Source organism: Erithacus rubecula (genome assembly GCF_903797595.1).
Source record: "Erithacus rubecula genome assembly, chromosome: 2".
Taxonomy (NCBI): domain Eukaryota; kingdom Metazoa; phylum Chordata; class Aves; order Passeriformes; family Muscicapidae; genus Erithacus; species Erithacus rubecula.
In genome coordinates this window covers 84,810,040-84,832,140 of record NC_136685.1, presented here as the reverse complement: position 1 = coordinate 84,832,140, position 22,101 = coordinate 84,810,040, and the positions used below count along the sequence as shown (strand labels likewise).

General features: G+C 37.7%; 1 protein-coding gene across 5 annotated transcripts in view; it reads left to right on the top strand.

Moving 5' to 3' along the window:
- Window positions 1-22,101, top strand: part of PPM1B (protein phosphatase, Mg2+/Mn2+ dependent 1B) — a 59,004-nt gene that overhangs the window by 6,000 nt on the left and 30,903 nt on the right. For all 5 annotated transcript variants that reach the window (XM_079298838.1, XM_079298839.1, XM_079298840.1 and 2 more), the window contains exon 2: window positions 19,113-19,257. The gene's annotated coding sequence lies outside the window, so the exon portion shown is untranslated. The remainder of the gene's footprint in view (window positions 1-19,112; window positions 19,258-22,101) is intronic.

The following is a 22,101-nucleotide window of genomic DNA, read 5'->3' as shown; positions in this document are numbered from 1 at the left end:
TTTGTTGGTTAAGCTGATGTGCAAGTCATAAAAAGTATAAAAAGTGCATTCCTTTCCTATCACCACCTCCAGTGGAACCTTTGATTAGGTTGTGTTTTCAATGTTATTTGAAAAGTTTTATAAAACAGTAATTGTAAGTGATGCGTGAAGTATGTAGATCTTGGGTGGGTTATTATTTTCTTTATTCAGAAAGCTTTTCTAGAGAATCCCACTAGCTTTTGAAAGTCCTAATGTGTAAAAGGGTGGATACAATAGTAGATGAGTGGTGATACACTGCTGCTATCATTACTCCAGAAAAAGAAGCACCCTGTGCAGGCCTCCTTTCTAGGACTTTTGAAGTGCATGTTGGCAGCTTAAGTCTATGGGTTTACTTTCTGCTGCTTGAGGCTGTCATAAATGAGTGGACAGTATCTGCCACATAGATTATATTTACATTAGCAGGCAGTATGCTGCACTTGAAGAAAGTTGTAGAGTGAAGCTGTAAGTTTGGTAGACTTGGTGTCCCCAGTGTGTGTATTTTGTGGGGTTTATTTTAGACTAATTGTGGTCTTGTTCTGTGGGCTGAGTATGTCCCAAGCTTTCCCAGAGTTTTGATGTAGGTTAATCTTGGAGATGTTCAGATCATGTGTTCAGAAACTTCTATGAGATGTGAAGCAAAATACAGGAAGTGGGTGACAGATTTACTTCAAAAATTCTCCTAACTCAGACTGAAGTGCCAGTACAGCTGTACCACTGGGTTTCCAAAAGGCATGTGAGAGCATTGCAGAGGGTGCTGAGCTATGCAGGGGGAGTGGGTTCTACCCTCTGCTGCTTCCTAAGTTTTGCCAGGCCTGCAGAAATTGTCCTGTTGCTCTCTGACTAAAGATTGCTTGTTAATTTTGACTGGTAACTAAATATCTATTCCCAAATTATTGTCCCAAGTTTTGAAATTTTGTGTGCAAATGAGTGGTGGTAAAACTACAATAAATTCTGTGAAGTAGTTCTTTCATGGCTCTACTTCAGTTAATCAAGAATGAAATGAGCTGTGTGAGCAGCAAGTTATGAAGCCTGGTTTCCTGTGGCTTTATGTTTTGTGGTTGGGTTTTTCTGGGTGTAGGGTACTGTGAGTTCTGTAAGTATTCTCATGTGTTTGGGGCTCTGTCTGTCCTGCATGGGACTATTGTGTTCCTAAAACAGCTGAGCTTCTGCTGCACTTGTCCTTAGGGGGCACTTGTTTGGATGTCTCTCCTTGATGTGACTGTTTATTTTCACAAAACTCATAGGACCTGATAATTTGTGAAATATTTACCCTTGTGTAAACTTTTGAGTTGTGTTTCAGTGATACTGGGGGGACACAAACAACATGCACTATAGGTTGGCTTGCTGGGATTTTATTTTCTGCTGGTGTTATTTCTTGTTTTACTGGTTGTGCATGTGGGTGGTTGTCTGTTTTTTAAAAAATAGCTACCACTGTTTAAAGTTTCTTCCAAAAGATTTAAAAGTATATTCCCCTCAACATTTCAGGGAACATATCTAGAAATAGGAAATTGTGTTCTTCATGGCAGCTCCTTAAGGGATGCTGAAAATCTCTTCTCTGTAAGATAGATAAAACTCTTGAGAGTATTCAACATGCTTGTTAAATCACATCCAAATAAATATTGACAGGTGTAAAGTTGCCTTTGTATATTGCAGGTACCACATGTAGTTTTGGACTGTGGTTCTAGGAGGGAAGTGAATGAGGGCTTTCACATTGCATAAGACTCTGGGAGTACAGCTAGACTGGATTTAGAGGGTGGTGGATTAGCAATTGGAGGGGGCAGGGACTTGTGTTTGTGATTGCCCTTGTGACCTTGAAAAACTGCTGAAACTGTCATGTGCTTTGAAACTTTTCAGATGAGAAGTACTGTACTGAAACTATGTGGTACTGTGGGCTGTTTTGAGAGTTCCATCTTCAGTGTATAAAGCTGAAGAAATTGTTCCTTTTGCTTATGTTTGAAGTGGGTCTGTACTCAAAGCACTGCCTTCAGAGAGCTGTAAAGGTATGAAAGAGAAAATAGCACAGATGTTACTCAGGGTTTTTTCTGTGTCCTTTCTTCTCCTTCTCTCTTTACCTAGTATAGTAATAAAATATGGCTCTACTATGTGTTCTGGTTCCTGACAGGAAAATCTTATCCTGGTCAAAAGGTACTCTGCATAGTAGCTTGTGCATAAGACTTCTCTTCAGATGTGGTAGTAGTTGCAGGAACTGTTTTCTGGTGTCTGACATGAAGTTTTCTTCTCTGTGGAACATTTAATAAAAATTGTTTATAGCTAGTTTTTCACTAAAAGGGTACCTTTTTTTGAGTGTTCATGTTCAAAGAAAACATGAAGCTCTTGTTTCAGGTGTTGTAAAGCTTGAATCCCAGACGTAGCAGAGGAAGTCCATTGACTCCCCAGGTAGTGTTCAGTCCCTCATTGGAAAGTAAAGCTCCATCTAGCTCAAGAGAGCCCCAGTGCACTGTACGGGCTGTTAAGGCTCACAAATGCCTCACTTTGGGTGTTGTCAGAAAGAACTGAAGTGACGCCTCTAAGGAGGTTATTAACCATGTCTAATTACAGGTGGGATTTACACTCAATGAGTGTTATTCAGTAATTGTGGGACTAATGCCTATACATGTACCAAATGGATTCCTCAGATGGGATGTTTATCCATTTGCTAGCTTGTCATGTTTTCTGTGCCTTTACTGCTTTTCCAGGAGACATACTACAGCAAGAGAAGCAAGAGCTTTCTTTGTTTCACTTTACTCCGAGATAATGTCTTTCCTTTTCTTTTCTTTGCTGATTGCTTACACTGGTCGATGAATTTATTGGATGTTTCCAAAGCCTAGATTGTGCCTGATTATGTTACTCTGAGGAGTAGTTATCTAAACTAGTAGAAGGTTGTGCACAAGACTTCAAATGATAGAGATTTTATACATAAGCAATTTGAAACCAATGTTGTGAAAACAATAGCTAGAGCTGGGAGGAAGAGGGTAGTGTGAAACCTGTTCTGTAAATCCTTCATAAGTGCATTGAATTCAAGCTGCTGTTCAAAAGATAACCTCCAGTTCATAAGCATTCAGTAGTTTAAAGAAATGTATTAATAATAGGAATTGTTTGCTTTGTGTGAGGTTTTCCTTCTTGCCCTCTTTTAGATTCTGTGCATCTCTAGCAGTGTAAAGACACTGGAAGCAGTTCAATGTGTCTGTCTCTTACAAGTAATTTGTGGGATCAGGGAAAAGACAAGCATACCGCTTTTGTGGATGATTTCACTGGAAAGAGATGTTTCACAATGTTTGCTAGAGTCAAATAGCTCTGCAGTCTCCTCTGCAGGCAGGCCTTAAGAGCTCATCTGTTTTTCCAGAAGTGATAAAGGTGATAGTTTAACTTTTTCCTGTTTTAAATTTGAAGCAATAATTAGGCTTGAGTGTGATGTGGAAGGAAAGGATAATTAGGAATCTGCTATAGTGCCAGTGGTGTTTCATGTCCTACTTTTATATCATAGTAAACAATAAATTTATTTTACTTTTGTTGGCCTTTAGTTTGTCTTATGCTGAACCATGTCTATATTATTATGTCTTCTTACAGTATTTGAGTGTGAAAATAATGGAGCTTAAGAGCTGTTGAAGATGGATAGCTGGTTTGTAATATACCAAACACAAGTAATTCTAGGCCAGACAACTTCTCTAAAATATGAGTGAACTCAAGTATAGTAGCTGTTGTTAAAGAGTTTATTTTGTGATTTTGACTATTGTTACAGTATTATTTTAATTTAGAGGAAAAAAAGAAAGCTGTCAACTTCGCATATCTGACTTTTAGAGGGAAGAGGATAAGGTTACAAACAACTGAAACACTTTCTCATGATCTTTTAACATGAAGTGAAAGTGCTTCTGTACTTCTGGAGTCAGAGGGGAGGAAATACAATTCCATTATAGTTCAGGATTCTTGAAATGAGCTTGTGTGCTGCTGTTGCCAATGGCAGGAAACACAGTTTAACATAGTTAGAAAAATATCACTATGGAAGGTACTCTGCAATTGTACTTTACTAATTCATATTTGGAAAAAAGGATTTTGGGAAAATCCTTGAAAACTTAACAGATGTATTTAACAACCACACTGGTTTCAGTCTGAAGTTTTTTGTGTATCTGAATCTGTAGAGAGGGAATGTAGGGCTCAGTTACTGCTGGAAATAATATTTTTTTGCCATCCTGTTTTGTTCAGTCTTATGAGATTCAGATGTGTTTTGTATTAAGAAAACCTGGGGTAACAATGTCATAACTGAAGTAAGTAATTTTTTGGAAAGGTATCTTAAGGTTTGTCCAGACTTGAAACCTGATAATGTTGTCAAGTTTCACAAAGAACAGAAAGATAATGTGGAAAACTTGTTAATAGGTCTCTCACCATTGTCCCTTCCTCCAAGGGCTTTGTTTTTTGTTTATTGGAGCACTGATTAAAACAAGCTCTTGCACACAAAGCACATCTGACAGCTTAGATCTGTCATGAGTTGTCAGATTTGTGCTTAAAGCCTTTTTTTAAAGTCAAGTAATGGTCCTAGGACGCTGTATTGGAAACTCCATCATCCTTTTCTCTATTTATCTTCTTAGTAGTTGGGATCTTAAGGTACCGCTAGTACAGTGAGTGGTGAATCAGGTCTGTCTGTGAGCAACCTTTCTTCCCTGCAGTTCATTTACTTCCAGTTTCAGAAGTTGGCTTTTTCCAGTCAGTGTTTATCTTCTCTTTTCCCTGAGTCAAAGTGTGATGCCATTACTGCAAGAGAGAAACTGAAATAAAGTCAGGAGAGGACATGAAAAGTCATGTCCTGGGTAAGGAAGAAAACTACAGTGCTTTGTGAAGAATTTACTGCATAAATTCACTGATAACTTCAGCTAATCCAGAGAACACTTGACTAGGCAGAGCACAGTATTCGTCGAGGAGTATTCCTACTTGTTCTCATCATGGGCATCTGTTTTTTGTTCTATGTCTGTACATAATTTTAGATTTTTATCAGCACATACACTGCACTGCCTTTTATTACCAAGTTCTACTGCCTGCCACTACATCTGCTTGCATTTCAGAGGTATCCTGACTCTTCCTGATACTGGCATGAGTAAAACCCAACAAGTAAAAATTGATTACTGACATTGCTGGGTGAGATGGGGAGGAGCTTCTTGCTATTAGTCTTTTTCCTTTATCCTTATTTTTGTTTATGTTTGGTTTCTTTGGGCTCATTTTCTCCTGTTGAATCCGCTCTTGAGAAGGACTGGGGGAAATGAGAAAAGATTTAGTCTATAGTGATTTTTTCTAAGCTGTGCAAATTGTTGGGCTTTTTCACCCTGAATTGTGTATAAAGTCCTGCGGATAGTGGAAAAACTTAATGCTTTATGGATTTAAGGTGTCATGGAATTGGTAGACTTGCATCACGGCTACTGAAGAAGCAAAGATTCTTATAAGGTCTTTGGATGACTGAAAAGATGTACTTTGAGCTGCTTTGTTCAGAGAAGGAAAGTAGGAGTGAGCTGATGTGACCCCAGATTAATTTTTACATTAACGAGGAAAAAAGCAATAAACTTGATTAGGTCCAACGGCCAAGGGGTTGTGCCTTCAAAATTCTATAGATAGGAGAGTTCATGTGGCAAGTATGTCATTCAGTTGAAGCTTTGCTGCTTCTGTGTTGGTTTCCTAGTCATGAAATCTTACACTACCTTGGTGAGAGTGCTGGGCACTGGGTACTATTTCGTTTTTGTAGTTGTTTAAAAACAATGGGTATAGCATCTTCTTGTAAGCTGAGTCACTTACTGTACATAATGCAGCTTTGGTTTTATCTCTTATTATGGAGAGTTTGTTCCCTCTACCCAAACAGATTTTTGCTGCGTGCTGCCCAGTTGGTGAGTGTCTGGTATTCCTCTCTTTAAAGGTTCAAGGTCGTTAGAATAGTTTGGTTTTTCACCAGTTTTCAGTGTTGATATGGTACAGAATAGAGTTTTTGCTAGGCATCTGTCTGCACTCAGGCATTTGCTTCTGGAACCCACACGTAATCCTGACTTTCATTAAGGAAGAGGTTCTTGTATATTTATCCAAGTATGTTAATGCTGTTATATTTCTGCAGTTTTCTGCTTCTGACCATGTGCGGAATCCTCTTCCTTCTCATGTTGATACTTGGCTGTGTCTCATCTTGTGCTAAGAATTGGGTAATGTGCACATGTTGGGTATATATTGCTGAAATGAATTTTCTTTTAGCTATTTGAATCAGCTTGCTGCATGAGAATATGAGAGCAACTGCTGCCAGAGCTGGGGTAGAAACTACCTGTGACAGGAGGTGAGCTTACAGCAGCTGTCAGTTCAGCTCAGCCTCGCTTACCGCAAGACCGCACGCTGAGGTGTTTCAGATGAGGTTCTTGTGTAGTTACTAGTGTCCGTTCTTGACACTGGTGGTTTGGATACCTGGTGATCTATCTTGTGAGTAGAAGTTCTGTGTTCACTTGGAATGTTACTGCTGCTGAAGTCCATAGAGAAGTCACATGTTGCAGTCCTAAAGTAAAAGAGTGTGGAATTAAATGTTTACGTGAAAACATCAATTATAACTAAATTAAAAAGGTCCATTCCCCTCTTTTGGATTTTCCCCAAATGCATAGCCTGCTACAGGTTGTATGTTTATATGACTCCCTTCATAGTAGTCATTCCGGATTAATTAAATACCAGCACTTGCTGACAAGAATATCTGTAGCTACATGAGAATGCAACAGAAACCAAAACTTTGCATAGCAAAGGTCATGGTAAAGAGTTTGGCTGAAAGTTTCTGAGCAAGCCAAGCTGTTTTTCTGTGCTTTTTGTCACATTTGCAGATTTCCTTAGGGGTAGGAGGACTGCCTCAGCTCATCCACTGTGATGTTTGTCTCTGCTTAATGTGCAGTTACAGTATCTTACCCACCGCCTGTTTCAAGCCTAGGTTTTGATGAACTGCAGAGGGACTGAACTATTTTGGGTGAAACATGAGTAATGTCATCACCAGTAAAGAATAGAGTTTGCAGTTGTTTGTCAGGCACTGGCTGATTCTGTGACCAGGAGTTTCCGTATTCGTTCAGTTTTGGAGGTCTCTTGCAGTAAGGTTGGGGAGACATTCAAACTGTCTGAAAGGATGGAAGCAAACTGAATTGTAGCAATTCTTTACAATGTTCATAGTGAAACATGTTTGAGTTTTCTTGGTCATTTGCTGTTCTTTTCCACTTCTTTCTCTTCTCTTTCTCAGCAATCCCTTTCTGTAATAAGTTTTAGATATTGTTACAGAGACCAAGTTTTCCCTTTTATAACCTCTACTATTTACTGTCTTGTAGATACTTTGAAAACTAGCAAAAGTCTGAATTGTTTGATGTCTGTGTTTCGCATGTTTTAAGGCACAGAGTTCTTGTATTTAGGCTTTGGAACATTTGAATTCTGTAAATTGTTGAAGCATAGAGATGGTTCTTGTGCACTGTTCCAGGCATCCTTGCTATGTTATGCAATAAAGAAGGCTTTCCATGTCACTTAATAAAAACATTAAATACTGCTTTATTTGGATAGCACTATCAATAGGTAGTTTATATAAATCTGTAGAAAAACATTTTCTACAAGGGTGACTATTTTCAGTCTGCCTGGCTTCACCCTGGTCAATTGTGCTTGACCGACTAGACTGCCTTTTGTCAAATGATTAGCTCTTCAGCTGAGGATGGAGCAAAGAATTTTTTTTTTTTTTTTTTTTAAATTTTGATTTTTGCAAGGCATTTTGGTGTCCTTCAGCATACTCCTATTTATAATCTCAATGGGAGGATGACTAGACAAATGAAAACTGGTTGAGGAGTCATTTTAAAGGGTTGCTGGTCAATGGTTTGATGGTTCATACTCCATCTGGACAGCAGTTACAGCTACAGCTCCTCAGGGGTCTACTGTCTACTGAAGAAAATAGTTTTAACTATGATCACTTTTGCTGACTGTTTTTGGTATTAAGCAGTAGTTACTTTGAATCTGCCTATAGAGTATGCTTGGAATAAGCAAGGTACATTCAGTGAATAAACATTTAATTTAAGAAAGGAAAAATATTCTTTTTCAGTGTTAAAAACTAAGTTTTAGAACACTGTAGTTATCCATATTTTTTGTCTCTCACTTACCTTTGGTGTTCTGAACCTTGAGGTAAAACAAAGCGATCTGTAAAGCATTTGAAATTACCTGTGCTGGGAAGTGCAACTAAATCTCAGTTTTTCTGAGATTAGTGTATTTTCACAAGCCTGGACAAAGAAGAAAGCAAACTGTCATCTTAGATGCTCCATGTAGAGGATCTCCAGAACAGACAATGCTTGAGGCAGGTTCTTGCTGCAGAAACAGTATTCTGGTCTGCGAAGGAAGGGTGGGGTTTAACTGTGGTAGCCCTTCTCATGGGTTTGGGGGAAATGCAAGTTCGTTTCTTTCTTGTAAGCAAGAGAGCTTAGGCATGTTTCTGCTTGTGCTTTTAAAGAAATCCATAGTGGCCTGTAGCAGACTTCTTTGTTACGATTTCTGTGCTTTAAAATAAGTTCAAATCTCAGTTTTTAGTGTTTCTTTTCCTTGGCATCCAGGATGTAGATATATTACTGTAAACAATTGCATTTATATGCCAGACTTCTCCATTATCTTTGCAGTTAAATGCCCATGCATACACATGATTGTATGAAGGTTCTCCCTGTCATATTGTTTACATATTCCTGGTTTGGAAATGGATTTGCTTACATGACATCTGTAAAGGTGGTGTGTATTGAAAGTGGAGGTTTTTTGGCAAGTTGTGGCCATCAAATTGTTGGTGTCTTAGATCACTTCATACTTTCATCTTTAAGAAGTGAAAAGTAGTCACTCGATGTTTGGTGGCATTGCCATAGACAAATAGGAACTTGTTGTCTAGCTTGGCCTCTTCCAGTGGTTTGCAAAGTTTATTAGTTTCAGTTTAGCTGTTAATATTAAGCATTTGAGTTAGAGATTTTATTGAATATTGTGTTGAACTAGGAGAGAAGTTGGTAAATTCTTCCATTTTACTACTTTCAGACTCACAGACTCTTCTGCTTTATTTACTCCAATATACAAGGAAGAGTCTCTAAAGTGAATCTTAATCAGAAAAACAAAGATGTGAAAGAAATTTTATTTTTGTGCTGCCTCCAAGGTAAGACTTTCAGAATCATCTGTGATCAGATGACACGAAGCATAAGTACTGGGACTTGGCAAAATGGTACTGTTTGAGTTTTTGCAGAACTGTTCTATTCCTGCAGAAGGCTAACACTATTAAATACCTCTGCATATTTCTGTTGAAATGTACTAATAATAGACATATATAAGCTAGCTCTGGCTGTGTTCCTTAACGAAAATAGTCAAGTAGGTTGCTACTTGTAGCTGATGTTTATTGCAATTTTGAATAGTATAGTGTTGCTAATTATAAAACTGATACACTAAGTTGCATGTTTTGGAATGTCTTACTAAATTGGCATGGTCTTAGTAACTCCTTTTTGGTTACTTTTTGGTCCTGTCCTGAGTTTATTGTAATTCTTTGTGAATGCGGAGAGTGAGCACATTTTTGAGTAATATTTTGGTCACTTTCAAAATATCAGGAAATAGTTGGGATTTAGAGGGCAGATTTGCTGCATTTTGGAGGAAATGGTAGATGTGTTTCTTTTAATAAAGCCATAGCTTCAAGCACCTGTGCAGTTGTCATCTTTCTGTGAGTTAGAGCACAGTAAAGTAGTTGGAGCCATTAGCATTGCTTGGCAGTGATGCCTTTGCCTTCAGCTTACATGCACAGTTTAACAAAATGTTAGTCATGTTTGTTGTGTCATTCCCACACCACTCTCAGGGAAAAGTGGAGTATACATATAAACATTTGTATGTATATATATGGGTCTATGAAGCAAATGAGAAGGCTGGAGTACCTCTCCTGTGTGGAAAAGCTGATAGTTGAGATTGTTCAGGCTGGGGAGGAAAAGGCTCTTGGGAGACCTTAGAACAGCCTTCCACTACTTCAAGGATGCCTACAAGAAAACTGGAGTGGGAATTTTGACAAGAATGTGCTTTAATGGGACATAGTGTAATGGCTTTAAACTGTTAAGAGGGTGGGTTTAGATTAAATATTAGGAAGAAATTTTTACTGTGAGGGTAGTGAGGCACTGGAATCAGTTGCCCAGAGAAGTTGTACATGTCCAAGGCCAGGTTAAATGGAGCTTTGAACAGTCTGATCCATTAAGAAGTGTCCCTGCCTGCTTGTGGCAGGTGGGTTGGAACCAGGTGGTCTTTAAGGTCATTTCCAACCCAGACCACTCTTTGAAGACTGGAGAAGCACATAGCTATCCCTTTACAGAGCAGGTGTTTGCATAGAAGAGAGAATACAAGAGCAAAGTCTTGTAGGCGTGGAAACCTACTGAAATTGGTACTTGTTGTGCTGTGTTCAGCATCTGTTTGAAAGCTCAGATCAGCAGTCTTCTATTCACATACCTATTTCTGATATTTTTTGACTGGGGGTCTGTTTTTTATCCAGTAGGGTTTACTGAATTATTTGTGTAATCCCCAAGCTAATTGTCTGCTTTTCTTTTAAACTCCTTAATTAATCTGATTCTTTCAGTTGTCATTCTGCAAGTGCTCGAATACTTAAGAGTATTCTTTTGTGTGCCATGATTGCTTTATGGATTCTTAGTTTTTATGGATACAGATAGTTTGCTGTACTAGTACAGAATACAAGCAAGTTAAGCTTTATGGTAGTAAAGCGGCAAGGCTGATATGAGCTTTACAGAAATAATTTTAAAATATCTTGATGAGTTGTCTCATAAATGGGATGGCAGAATGGTGTTTGCCCCCTTGCTACAATTAATATGGTTTTCTAAATGTGTCTTTGTGCTAAGCTGCTTCTATCACTCTTCAGTCTAGCAAGGGTGTGTCTTGCAGCCAGTAGTGTACAGGAGCAGTAGTAACCTTTGGAGCTGGAGATGGTATGGTGTCTTCATCTGTATTATCTAGATTTGCCTGCAGCTGATGTCTGAAATGATAAGTAGCATAAAATGAATGTTGAATTATTAACATGCTAACTTTCCTGGAATCCTCTTGGTCATGTCTATCATTATGTCATTGACTGCATGTCATGCCCTTAAGCACCTTCCCTGATTTCTTGAAAATTGGCATGATCTTCTTGTATGTTAATTTTAACATTCTTACTGAACAGAATTGCCCTTTGAACTTTTGTAGGTATAGTTCAGCGTGTATTGTGATACTGGGATAGCGGCAAAATTAAAACAGTTTTTACTCAATACAGATATCTGAAACTTCAGCATCAAAATATATATTGCAGATTAAGCATTTAAACTATTGATTAAAAATGAGTCCAGGTGACTTATTATGGAACTGAAGTTGCAGTATGAATTGGATAAAACTTTTTTAAAGCTTACAAGTTGTCAAGTGACTGCTTGACCAGCTACTCTTGTGTACATGACAAATGGAGCAGGTCAGATAGCCTCAATGCAGACATCTGAAAAAGATTCCATGTGTCCAGGCACTGATACTGGAGCCTGCTGCCAGAAAAAAAAGGTAATGGAAGTTTGCTTCACTCTGCAGTTCCTAGAGATAGTAATTTTTTTAACTAGGCTTCTTCTTTAAAAAGTTCCTCTAGCCTGATGGGAAGTAGAGCATCCTGTAAAAGAGCAGGGAGGAGAGTAGTGTGTTTTCTGAAATAGTCTGGACAAGTCATCTGTGATCTGAAACGTGATTTTCCATACCATACTATGCATTGAGTATCATATGACTACAGGTATATTGATTGTTACAGTATGAGGGTACAAAAGTACGTATCGTGTAGGATCAGCTGCTTCGCTTCACCACTGCTTATAACTGCCTTAAAAATGCTTTGAGGTATGCCTTATTGGAAATTAATCAAATCAGGTTGATTTAGGAAGGTCATAAATCATTGTTAGCAATAAGGAAATGACTTTCTAAACAAATGTACCCTCTTAAATTTTTAATTGCCTTTACGTTTCTATGTGCTGATTCTGTTGATAGTAATAATGGTGCTGTTACTGAAACAACTGCTAGTATCTAGAAGAAGTGTCTTAACCTGGAAGACTCAAAGGAAAAAATGTTCTAAACCTATTACTGAGATATAATAATAACTCTATTTTTTAACAATTCCTATTTGGTGCCTTCAGTTCCTGTATTACTTAAAGTACCTCTTTTGAAAGGTTGTGTGTGTAGGCTGTGAGTTGACATAACAGATGCCTGAATTCTCCTTCCAAGCTGCATGCTTTGCAGTAAACATTAAAATACCTATAGCATCATAACTCTTAATATTTGGCAGCTCATACTGCTGGTTTTCTCATGTTACCAATTTAAATGTGCTGGTCATTTTATTGTGGTGTTGAATGACCTTTTTTGCATTTAATTTAACTCCTGATGTATATAAATTTAGCAAGTGGTAACATGGCTAAAAAAAGCCACTAATAGATCCAAGTGTCTAAGTAGTGTAGTGGAGAATTTATGCCTTCTCTAACTGTCTGCACATCAACAGTGGCCAAGTTGGTTTGGTGTTTTTTTTAAATCTGCTGTGATGGCTCAGTTTTAATGCATTCATACCTGAAGACTTACTGTTAGAAGTTGAAAAGGAGCCTTGTTTGAGAGAGGGGAAGTCCTTCTTCTGATAATTGGTATCATATATAAAGAAATAAAATCCAATTCCTATTATTCTTTTTAAATTTGATATGTCTTTATTTCTGTCATTGTCAAACATAGCAGCATTAGCAAATTCTTGCTGTGCTTTTTGTACCTGGTCCTAACTGAAGTAGTGTTATTTTATTTCTTTTTGGTTTTCACCCCACTTTGTGGAATTTAAAGTCCTTCTAAAGGCTGGATATACTCATGGTCACACTTAGAGTTGTGTTATAATTGTAAGATAGGGGAAAATGTGAATAGTTGGCATACATATGTTGTAATGGCCTCATTCCCCTTATAGACAAAATGTGGTGTTGTGCCTTTGAGAGTCCTTTGTGGGATATTTGTTCTAAATACAGGATTTGTGCAGAAATACGTGTTTAAACTTTGGTTTATTTGGCTTGGTTTTTTTTCTTAGTGTCAGGAACAGCAAAAATTTTATATGGTATTGAGAATAAAAAAATTCCTAATTGGCTTCAATGATAATAGCAAGACTTGATTCAAAAGTTGACCTGTTCTAAATGCAGTGGTAGCCTGTAGGAGCTAGGGTGAAGTTCTCTACCCAGATAAATATTAATTTTTGAGGACTCTGGCTTAAAAATCACTGAATACTGGTCACAGAGGAATTAGTCAAGGTAGCCATCTGCAGATTATCTCTTCTTTCCTCTTCTGACCATTTCATGCAAGACACTCAGAAGGATATTAATCTTTTGAAAACCATCAGACTTTGACTGTAACATACAGCTAAAGCATCTTAAAATTTTGTAGCTCAATCATCTTTGCTGTCTTAGTAATGAAATTATACAACTATGTCAATTTTCTTAACTATCCTACAATGAGGTTTGTAACAAGGGAGTTTATTATCCAAAAGCATGTACTTGCTGCTGAATTAACTGATTTGAGCTATGTTACTTTCTCTGATTTTGCTGACAGTTGATTCTGTAGGAATTTTTTATGGTTTTATGCTTAAGATGCCTTCTTTGAACAGCTTAATTGGAAAGGGCTAAGCCTTTTCTATTGCATAATAAACAGAGGGGTTTTTATTTTCAAGATTTTGTCTGAACTTGAATAATACTATAGTTCACTAATGCTTTTCCTTTCTAGGCAAAGGAGTGACAGACTCTGGGTGCTCATGAATAGTGCTATAGTAGGGAGAGTGGATGAGACTGCCAGGTATGAAGTGTGGTGTAGGGACATGCTGTTTTGTCCCAGAGGACTTCAGAAAAGATGTGCATTCTAATATTATTAGGTAACAGATATGGTGGATTCTTTCTCAGAATCATTTTATCTGACCAGTTCTCAGGCTGATTTTAAGGACATTTACAAAATCTAAGTAGTCTACCAATAGTGGTTGTATTTTTTGTGAACATCAGTTTGAAGGCCAGATGTTAGCAAAGACAACAGATGGACAGATATTTTCAAACTGGCACATCAGGTGTTGTTATGCAGGTATTCTAGCTAGTTATGTGATATTAAATTTACCTCATGGGGAGACAGTGTAAGAATGTGCTCATTTGATAGGCACTGCAGTAATAGTAAATATGATCTTAGGTTGCCCATGCGTATCAGTTTAGTGTGTTTGAGCTGGAATTTTGAGTACCCACCAGAGAGATGAATGATTGTAGACTTTGCCCTTTATATCAAGGAAAAACACAAATTCATACAGAATACCAAGACATCTTTCTTGATCTGTGACTCCTGGATTGCTGTGGAAGGTGTAATGTGTATCTAGAACTTTCCTGGCGCTATAGCTATTATGTAAGCTAAGATAAAAGCTAGTTAGAAACTTCTGCAGGCTTTTCTCTAGAAAGTCCTAGCTGCCCCAATAAACATGTTTGTTCAGAGTCCTCTGTTTACAATGCTTTGTTATGTCAGTTGAGGATCTTTTTTTAAGAAAACTAACATGTACATGGAATGCATTTTAGCTCTTGAAAGTACTTCCTTCTCCTTAGTTCAGCTAAGGATCAAATAACTGAAAATGAAAGAGTTTTGTACTGTGGTGTTTTTACTGAAGCATGTTAGATGTCTGTGCTCTTCAGCCTCCTCTCTTCCTCAAGTTGACTGTTGCAAAGCTGCCCAGCATAACTGATGGAGAGATGATTCCACATTTCTCTGCTTGAGCTGCGCTGAACATAATTCTGATCTGTTACAGAAGAATAGAGAAGTAAGTGCTTGCCAGTGATCTCCCAGTAGGCAAATGCAAATTGCATTCTGAATTCCAGTAAGGCTGGCTTTTGCTCTTCCTTCATCTTCTGCTTGTATAATTCAACAAAGTTTGATTTCCTCATCAGCCAGATGAGCAGTCTGTGCTTCAGGCATTCATTTGTACCAGCGTAGCTGTCTGTATGTCTGCTCAGCCACAGAGCATGGAACAGGAATTGGGCTGCTAAGAGCAAATATCACTTAAGCTACCATTGCTGCCAACATATCCACGCAGCCATAATGTGAATTTACCAATCTAAGGCTTACCTGAAAGTGAGTCACTCAGAGAACTTGGGAATTACAAAAGTGCAAATATGTATTAAAGACAGGTCAGCAGGAAGAAAGTTTAGAATATCTTTTATAAGATGTATCAAAAAGCAGTTTTCTGATGCTGTAACTTATATCTGTCTTTTTTGAGGTCATGTATAAATGTATGGACATAATTAAATGTGAAGCCCATGGTTTTAGCAGGCTTTTAGGTGAGTGAGAAATGCTGGTCTAACAGTGTACATCTGTTGGAAATTCATCATTTAATAGTTTAAATTACTAACTGGCTATAGAACTTTTTACTGCAAACTATAACTTTCTGAACTCAACTTTGACTGGAACCTCAAGCAAATGTATTTCAAAGCATTTGGCTTTTCAGAAATTTCTATGTTTTACCTCTAAAACACAGTGGAAGGATACTTCTGTAGATTTTTCAAAACCATAATATTATATAAAGTGCTTCAAAAATGATAAAGCACCTAAATTTCTTCATAGAGTTCTTAGTTTTGAGCTTTAGTTGGTTCTCCTTACTTTAACTGATTGATATGAATGTTTTAGTGCAGCTTCCTTGTTTGAAAAGGGTGAAAAAGAATTAACTGAAAACTCCCACACCTGCAGACTCACAAATCAGTTCAGTCTTGGTTGTTTCACAATAGAATCACAAATCAAGACTTTGTTCAGTGTTGGTTCTGTATAGAATGAAGAACTCTCTTTAGGGTAGAAGTTGTGCATTGTATCAAGTAAACAAGCAGAAAATAACTTCTGGTTTAGTTTTGTCTTTTTCACGTAGGTGCAATAAGGAAGAACTACTGCATGAATTTGCAGCACTAGTGCATTTCCCCTGTGCTCTTACTTTCCCCAAAATTCAGGTAGCCCAATGAATGCCCCTTTCAAGAAAGGGATGTTATTTATTACCTCAGTTTTACTGTGTGTTGGAAGCATGCCCTTGGGTAGGTTATAGTTTACTAGCTAACCTGTGGCATACACTGCTGCTCTTTTCTTTCTCCCTTCTGTCTCTTCTTGAGTGTGTGACCCAGCTTACAGTTCTGGGGGACAGTATTGGCAGTGGTTGTATTGTGCTGTCATAGGGTGGATCAGGGCCCTTTCTGTTGATGTTCAATGAGTTGCTTTGTTTGTTTGCTTGTTTTAAAGCAGCTGTTATTTGGTTATCCATGAAAGGTCAAAGTTCAGGTCTGTCTGGTTGTGAGGCAGAATAAAACTTGTTGTTTTTTGTTGTTTTTTTTTTTTTCTGATACTTCTCTGACCAGAGTTTAGAAACTTGCAAAGAACTGGATTTTATATTGGCTTTGTTTGTTTTAGACATTAAAATTCAGCTTGAGGACCATTAGTGCTTTGCTACCTGAATTAAGTGTGTGTTTAATCGTGAGGAAAACCAACATTTGATGCTACATTCTGTAAAATAACATGATAGGCTTCTTCACATTTCTTTGGACTGCATCATTAATTTCTTCATGTTCTGATTTTGGAATATTGAGTTTAGTTCTTTAGCAATGAATTTCTTATGATGGTTTTGTCTGTTTGGTCTTGCTTTCTGAAGAAAATACTGTAAGCATGGTGACGTTCAAATATTTTATTAGCCCAGGAATATTTAAGTTTTACTCAATTAAGAACTGTACTACTGCAGGGTGCTGGTGTCTTGTTTGCTGAACTTAGTCCTACTAAAATATTACACATTTACATAGTATAAAGACATAAGTAGCCCAAATTAAATACTTAATACATCTTGTTATTTTGTTAAGCCTTTAATAGGAAGCATTTGGCTTTATTTTTGTGATGTAATTTATGGTGAGCAATCTAGACAAGATATTTACATTTGGGTATTGTGAGCATTTTTGGCACTCAAATTGTTAGGAGCTGGATTTTACCGTTTGTTATCCCAAAGCTGTATCATGAATCTGAATGTCTTCTCATACTGAGAGGAAACAACCCATGCAGTTTATTTGGAGAGTTAAGAGTCACTACTGTGCAGATTAAGTCAAAGTAGTCTCCCTTTGTCGTGCCATTCAGTGGTGGATGCTGTGTCTCAAGGTGCTTTTGTGTTTTGGGACACTGAAGCCTGCGTCCCTCACTTCTGAGAAGTGAGATAGTGTACATAGAATTTGTATAAATGCAATCATATTTGGAGGTAAAATGCACTTAGCTCAAAATACCTATTTTTGAATCTGCCCTACTGTAAACAACCTTCTGGCTCAAAGTCATCCTGGTCTAAGGAGTATTCTCCATCCTCTGTAGAGTAGAATCTGGGAGGGCTCAAGCATAATGCCCATTACTTCTGTGGGTTTGCCACTCTTACAGGCCACTGGCCACAGAAGTACTGAGGCTCCTGAGCACTTCGTGGTGCAAGCACCTCATAACCCTCCTGGCTGGGGGTGTTCTGAAGGTGGAACTGCATGTAAGGAGCTGTGTCCTGGCCATGTCTTTTTTGTCTGTGCCCTAAAAACCTGTGTCTAAATTTAAGAAGAGCTGTTTTGCACAATTTTGTGACATTTGCACTGGGTGTGTTTCATTTTACTCCCTGAAGTTCCTTGGTGTGGAAACAACTTTTTTTTTTTGTTGAAACTTTTTTATGTTTTGGGGAGGGCTTTTGCCTTGTAGTTCAATATAATGATTTAGGGTACTTTTTCAGAGTTCAATAATGATTTAGTGAATGCTGTTAAGGTGTAGTTACACAATACTTGGAACATATATTAATTGGCAGCAGCTCCTGATTCTGCATTTCTGTTGTTGGCAGTTGTCTGATCTGGCATTTCCTAAGCTGGTTTGAAGACCTCAAGTGACAGGAAATAATTGACTTTTTCTGTATTAATTTGGTTCCTTGAACAATCCATCCTATTGTGGTGCGTAAGAAGAGAGAATGCTGGGGAAAACACTGGGCTTTCAGCAGTGTAGAGCTATGGGCATAGAACTTACTGAACTCCTGCAGTTCTTCAAAAGGTGGTGAAGTAGTCCTTTTGAGCAATTTTGTACTTACGACACTTTAGTAGTTGAAAAGCATTACTTAGTGTTTGGAAGAGGCAAGCCATAATGAACTGTTGTTGTAGCTCCATTCTTCCTTCAGTAGGCTGGTGTCTGCAGTCGGTCTCTTTTATCACTCAGGTCATCCAGAGTGCTGTTACCAGTTTAAAATCTTCACTGTCACAGTAAAACTTGTATTTCCCTCCTGTCCCAGACAAAGCTGGCTGTTATCCAGAATTTTTTCTACAATAGTTCCTTCTACTGTGTATTCTTATGACAACTTCCATAAGATGCGCTGGTTTATAAGACTAAATGTGTAGTCCCTGATCCATGGAGGATTTGGGGTGTTTGCATCCTGTCCAAAACAATGGGTAGATGCTGTTGTTGATCCACATATCTGAATTGTTGGTTATTTACCACTTTTACATTTGAAGGCGAATTTCTGGTTAATTTTATGGAAACTATTTTTAAAGAAACGTAATTATTGCTATTTCAGAGGATCTAAAATACTTTTGCAGTTGAAGCTTACCACTTTTGTTTTAAACTCTTGTGTGTTTTTTCATCTAAGGAAGCAGAATAAAGAGCTCACAAATTGCATATGCTGCACATTGTGGGTTTAAGTCTTGTCAAACACTCAAGGAGTGTACTCTGTCGTCTGAGTAGGTGAATAAAATTAAGATGATACAGTGATGCTAGCAGGCGTGCAAAAACTATTCTTTCTGTTACTGAATTTAGGGACTTTAATGACAGGTAATAGGCTGATGACTTTTTAAGTGCTTGTCAGTGTTGGTGAGAGAAATAGAGAAAAATATTAATCTGATTCTTTGTTAGCATTAGTCCTGAATATGGTGTTTAGAGAACTGAAAGGTCTTTGCACATCCAGGCACAGTTCAAACGCTTCTCTTTAGGAAAAAGTTGTATTCATGAAAAAATTAATGTACAAATCTGTTGTACACCATCTGGAGTAGCTAACTATTTGCTTTGTTTCTTTCTAGGAAATACCAAAATAAAGCAGATGTTGTGTCCTGTACTGTTATCTCAAGGTTTTGCAAGTCATTCTGTTACATGCTTCTTGGCAGCAGGAATGTAAACTAATTCTTTCAGCACTGAACTAGGACCTTGACAAGGTTAAAATTACAGGTAAGAACAAATTCTGCCACTTGGAAATTTATGGGTGTATGTAATTCCTTTTACTTTGACTGTGTTTTTAATTTGCAATTTGTAGTTGACCGTGGATTTAATGGAAGTTTCTGAACAGTTTGGGTAAAATGTTTTTTCTTCTTTAAAAGTATTTGAATTTTGTTTACTGTTATTCTTTAGTAGGGATGAAATATGATTTCAAGTAGAGCTTCCTTCTGTTACAATGCCAAGCACTGTTAATAAATGGGGGACAGGGAAATGTAATTTTTCACCAGGTAAAATGTCTGCTGATCAGATTTTGGAGAAGTTATGTTCTCACACTGAAGACTGTACAGTGTCAGTAAAAGTAATAAAGTGTTTTGCCCGCTGTGTGTTGAGATCATTTTACTGTCTGCATGTGCCTTTTTCCCCTACAAGGTCTGTATTTCCTTAAATGTACTAACAGCAGCAGTGTTACTTAAATTACCTGTTTTAATCAGTTACAGAAAATCTCTGAATTTCCCTTACAAGGTTTCCTGTAGTTTCAGCTTTTCAATCACCTTTTCAAGGGTAAAGGTTGATGTCTTTTTCCAGGTCAATGAAAATGTTTTGGCTGTTGGTTTTCTGTCATTAACTTTATCTGATGATGATGGAGATCTCTTGTCACTCTGTCACCTTCTTCTGAACTCCTGTATAGGAAACTGAGAGTCAGTGTTCTTTAAATCCTTTTTTAAAAGAAAAGATAAATACAATGTTGTAAGACCATAGTAATAGGAAAAATCCCCACAAGCACCTGTCACAGAGATTGCACATTTTGGGTTGTATGTTTCTGAAAGTTTTTGTTCTGTTTTTAAATTTGGGACTATGTGTTTTGAAGATTGTCTTTGAAATGAATTTATTACATGTGTCTGTCTTCAGAATTATGATCAAGTGAGGGGTTTTCAGTCTTGATTTCACTTTTTGTTGTCTTTGACAGGAACAGTTGCTTGCCTCTTTTTAGTGGTGGCAGGACTGTTGTCTGGACTGTTGGTCTGAAGCTGTCCTGTCTTACTCTGAAGTTCAGTAGTGCATAGATTGTAAATCAGTGACAGGTTTGTGCCACGGAGGTGGTGTTGATTTTTCTGCTGCTAAAATGAAAGAATGTTTCTAATGTGGTTTGTTTTGAGGTTTTTTGTTAGTGTTGTGTTGATTGAATGTTTATACTTATTTTGCAGTGATGTAACATGTTGAAAAAAGTCACAGCCTTTCTTGCACTGTGCAAATCATACTTGAGTGGACCTTTAGCATTCATCCAGCCCAACCCTTGTCTGACTTCCTCAGATTTCTGTGTGAATCGAGAAACCACCCCTCATTTATGTAAACAAAGGTATATTGGTGAACTGTGGTTTTGCAAACCTGCTGCAGAACACTTATTCTGGTGTTTCAGACCTGTTTAGGAATAATTCACAGATGATATGAATAGGTGATTCATTGCTGCCCTATTCTCAGAAAAGCCTGTCTGAAGCCTTTTGTAAACAGACTTTGCAACAGGTAAGAAAAGTTGTCTTAAATGCCTAAATTTAGAGCAAGGGAGAACTCACTCCCAGTGACATGATGTTTCATGCTAATGAGTAAAATTCTTCAGTTTTAATACCAGTAGTGTAGTAGATATATTTTGGTTCTTTTTCTTAGAAATCTGAGGTGCTGTTTCTGTAGTAAAAACCTGGTTGCTGTTTGTTAAATTGATGATTGAAAAGGAACAAACTAAATTTAACTCAAAATACTTAGTCTTACTGGATTTAGAGAATCAAAACAGCAGTTCTGCATAGAAATAATAAAAACATTATTTTGTGAAGGATCACTTTTATGCTAAGTTAATGCTTTGTAGTGTCCAAGTGCTACCTGTGCATCTGTTTTGAACAGCCCAGTAAAGAAGTGAGAATGTGCTTATTGGCTACAGGAAATATGAGCAGATACAGACAAGGAATTTCAGCTAATATCATAGCATGTAAGTCTTGCCATAATATGGTCAGTAGGGATAGGCAGCAGTACAGTGCAGGTTTCCATGTGGTATAATAAAACCACACAGAGTTGCAGGGTTTGAGTTAGGTGATTTCAAGGATAATAAGCCTGGACAGGTAATACCTGCATTTACCAGGTAGGCCTGTTTCACTAAAGTGCTAGTGCACCAAATTTCTATTCCAAGGAAATGATACAAGGGCATGAATGCTGATTTAGGCTGAGCTATATTTACTTCTAAAGACTTTAGCTTTCATCCTGTTCCCAGGCAGGTGCTGGCAGCAGTAGTCTGCTTTGCACTGTCTGGCCCACCCTTGCTCTATTCAGTGAACCAAGCTGGGTGTTTTATATTGCTTTTTGTATAGTTACTCTGTAACTCAGATAAACTGTTTGCAGGTAACAAACAGGATTGAATTTACCAGTCTTCGTGGAGTTTGGAGGGAGTCTTGGTAAAGAAAAGCTGAATATGTTACCTGAAATCTTAAGATGAGTGACATTAATTAAGACATTGACAAGAGTAGTTTCTTACTGAGAATGACACTGCATACTTCTTCAGTTAAGTCCCTAGCAGTGGTGCTAATCTGAGTTAAGGGCTGCTGAGAATCAGAAGTTGCACTAGCAAACACAGAATTCTGTGTAGCTAAGAAAAACACTGCATCTTTTTTTGAGTTTTCATTTGGCCACAACTATGTGAAACTGACTTCTGCAACTTGAAAAAGAAGGAAACTGCATGATACAGGTTCTGTGACGAGAAAATACACTGAGCTGGGCACTGATGACCTTGTATTAAGTGCAGTAATTAGAAAGCTAAATTCAGAGTCCACTTTCCTGCATGTTCAAGGTTTTTGGGAAGTTCATTGTGAGTAT